Consider the following 4,211-nt stretch of genomic DNA (forward strand, 5'->3'; position numbering starts at 1 on the left):
AATATAAATATTTCTATTATTTCAAATATATATTATATTATATCTATGTTAATATGTATTATATTTTTTACCTACTATTCTTCCCACACCTAATAGACATCACATAAAAAATACGTAAAATATTGGAATTTTAATGAGAGGTACATGTCAAATGCCCAAAAACGAATTATGACAGAACTACTAAATTTCCAAACTGAAACTGAACTGAGAACAAGCACAAGAAACACGCTACATTGTATATACAAAAAATTGTTTTTAAAAGTGATACAGTAAAAAAAGTAAAAATATGTACAAAGCCTTTGATTGAATTGCAAAGTACATTGTGATAATGTGCATCATTAAAATTACTTACACAAAGAAACTGTTAATTTCAGGATGTTTTTAGAAACTATATAAAATGTTACATATTTCTATGTTACATATTTCTAACATTTTTATAGAAGATAATATTTATATTACATATATATTGTGACATTTTTCGCGTTACTTGTCCCGAACAATCACTATCGAGTCGTAACCTTCACGCAAAAAACGCAATTGTACTTTCCGCTTTGATGGGCTAACACTTTTAATTTGCATGCACTTTCTCCGGTCAATCACACGGGAAAATTCACGTTCCGGTTATTTGTTTGCGAAGATATAGAAAATATGGAAAATCGGAACAAAAAACCGGTACGGCAACGGATTCCGTAGGTAGTCAAAGACGGGTAATTCGGTACGGTAGGTTGGAAAATTGGTTGCGAGGCCGCTCTACACAAAATTCGTTAAATAGCGAGACTAAGTTGTAACTCGTTATGATAAACTTTTCGGGCGTCAGCTGATCGCCGGTACAAGACAATAGCTGACGTGATAACGGTACGGTACGACGGTTGCAACAAAATCAGACATGCGCTACAATTAAACATGCAAATGATACATGAAATGCTGCTTGGCGCGTTACCGTATTTCCAAGGCTTGAATATGCTCACTGAAGCACTCACTAAGCATGTACTTAACCTACACATTAGCACCACGAAGCCCCGAAGTCCAATTCTAGCCACTGCCGAAATTCGGAAGTGGCGAAGGATACGTCCTTTCGAAGGTAAACAAAACACGACTCACTAGTAGCTAGTATCGAACGGACGTTTTTCTTCGGGCTTCTGTATCGAATAGTCTGTTGTGTTGCGATCGAAATTCTCATGCCGCTATCAGTGTTTGCGTTGCTATTGTTGGATGTCAAAGAGGTTGGGTGGTTAGAAGATTAAGTTTTGTACTTGAACTTACTAAAATATCCTTTATTGCTCCTGATCTTTACAATGTTCCTTACACGGCTGTATCTCATTGCGGTAAACTCTCCGGCTTGCGGAGCCACACATTGAGCTAGCAGTCTAATCACGGTCTCTGCTCTGCTTCATCCACGCGATTGATTTATAGTAGATCGATCGCGCTGATTCAGCAGGCCCACCGGTCCTAGCAACGGCCGTGCTAGTTACCGGTACCGGTGTCAACACATGCTGCGTTGCACTTTGGACAATGCGGCGATGTGTCGCACCCTGTGGCAACCAGCACTTCTTCCTAGAACTGCTGCCTTCCTGCAACTTACCCAGGTCATTGAGCAATAACAGTGATGTCTCATCACATTGCTCAATGGCCTCATATTACCTTAACTTTTAACACAAAAATTGTCGCACAACATTTCCCCTTTTCCGGGAAAAAGGAAAATGTTCGTAACATTTTCCGTCACAATTTTTACCTACTTGTGTGCAATTTTTGCATGTTACTTACACTACCTTTGTACTTTACACATTCTACTACGCGGCATACTTACAGCGCGACGGTCTCGGCGTTTTGCGCGCGAGCGTTTTGCCGCTTTTCACGCTGTTCCGCGTTACGCGACTTCACGGCGCCGCGTGTCAATTCCGCCTTTTCTTTACTTTTTACTATTTTATATATAATTAGTACAATAATTACTACTATTATCGTCACACCTGACGTAGTCGGATAGATAAGATGCGGGTTTTCAACAAACGTACTCTCGTTTATTTCGTCCGTTAGTTCCGTTACTTCTGACTTTATTTTCTCAACTTGTGCTTTACTCCGTGTTATGTTTTCTAACACTACCGGTTCTTCGCCAACCGTTCGTTCTATCGCTTTTAACACCGAAAGATTGAATCGTGGCAAATACGTGTTAATTAGTTCACCGTTTATCACCTTGATAGTGCGAATCGTTACGGTTGACGTCACCAACTTACACTTTTCCGACAACTTTATCTCTCCGACTTCGTTTACAACTTCCGTTGCTTCTTTTCGGTTTTTGCACGATATTACCACCGACTCGCTTTTCGGGGTTGAGCACAGCCATACACGCGCTTTTTCTAGCTTTATCCATATCGTGTAATTCGAAATCATAGTTTCTTCTTTACAATTGGAAAATTCCCCTGAATTACTAACATATGCTTGCACCTCGCATGGTGCGTCCGCGTGTACCTTGTACACCGATTCTATACTATCGCAGACATAATTATCTCCAACGTTTTTACATCTTTCTAGCTGACGCAATTTTACAACAGAGTATGTTTGTTTATTTTCATCTATTGCAACTATCTCGAACTTTACTTGTGCGACCTTAAAAACATTACCGTGGTCGTGCACCGGCAAGGGCACTACCTTCAACAAGTCGTATTCTACCGGAGCTACTAGTGGAAACTCGACGACGAAGTGACGTGTCTGGAGCCCCCGCCTCGTGCGACGCCGCCCCCCTTGTCGTCCCCTCTGACTCCGACTGAGGCAACCCGGTAAGTTCTTTTTTGTTTTTAATTTTCTACAAATGCTTTCAGCCTATTCACGTGCACATTCTGCGCGCGCCGTCCTGCTTTGATTGCACACGTCACGTCTGACGTTTTTCGCGACTATCACATAAGGTCCTATCCATTTCGATTCTAATTTCTTAGATCTGCCTTTTCTTAGTGTCTCGTCATAAAGTAAGACTTTTTCTCCCACGCTAAACGCTGCTTGCTTTGTCTTTTTATCATAGTAACGTTTCGCTTTCTCCGTTTTTTCTTTGAGCTTTGCCTGCGCTACTCGATTTGTCGCCCGCAATCTTTCGTTTAATTCTTGCGCGTAATTTTCCAAATTAGTCGGTATTCTTGCATAACATTCGTGTTCTTTTGAATGTTGCTTGTGTGACACCGTTTTAATTCTCTTGAGACGTGTTTCTTCCGCCTTTACTGCGCTTTTATTTCGTATTCTATCTTTTACTTTACTTTGTTTTGCCAGTTTCTCCATTTTCACGCGCAGAGTTTTGATTCTTGCTACTTTTTCTGTAGCACTTACTCGACTTCCAGGGCAGAAACATTTTTCTGGGCGTACTGAAAAAAGCCCTACAAATTTTTCGGACTGCTTTTCACTTACTTCAACGATTCCTGCTTGAATGTAGTATGTCCTAGCTCGCCCTTTCATTTTGCTTCTCGGCTGTAATGCACTTTGATACGGATGCAATGCCATGGATTCTTTCCCTATCACAAGCCTGCCTTTTTTATAATTATGCACTGCATTGTACTTTCTTAAAAAGTCGTTACCCAATATGCCTGGATACTTAACAGGGAAGTCGTCTCTTACTACATATACTGTATGCTTGATTTCTTTATTTCCCAGTTGTATAGTAGCTCTCACCGTGCTAATCACGTTCGCCTTATGCCCCGTTACTCCTGTTAGTTCCAACCGCGTTTTTTCTGCTGGTGTTTTCTCTTTTAAATATTTTTTCTTAACTAGTGTCATTGTAGCCCCAGTGTCATATAACATGTTTACCTGGCATCTTTTTGCTTCTTTTATCGGCACTACTACCAAGTCTAATTCTGCTTGTACTGCATTTATTTCTATTGTTTGAAGCTCGGTTACTGACACAGATCTTCTTTTTATTTCATCTTCTTCTTCTTCTTTGTCACTAGTGGACGATTCGCTACTGTCACTTCGGCTTTTCTTTTTCTTGTCTTTTGCCGCAAATACGGCTTTTACAGCTCCTTTTTTATTTTTTCTGCCTTTCAGTGACCAGCAATTTTCTTTGATATGCCCTGCTTTTTTGCAATAACTGCACGTTTTGTCCACTGCATTTACTTTGCCACTGCTCGGTTTAGGCAATGCCATTCTGTTTGATCGGCACTCTCTTCCGTAGGGGTGATACTCTATTGACCACAGTACGATTCGACACCGCTCGATTCGACACAGATTTATTC

This window comes from Pseudomyrmex gracilis, unplaced genomic scaffold (assembly GCF_002006095.1).
Source record: "Pseudomyrmex gracilis isolate BER0280 unplaced genomic scaffold, ASM200609v1 scaffold_596, whole genome shotgun sequence".
In the NCBI taxonomy this organism is placed as follows: Eukaryota; Metazoa; Arthropoda; class Insecta; order Hymenoptera; family Formicidae; genus Pseudomyrmex; species Pseudomyrmex gracilis.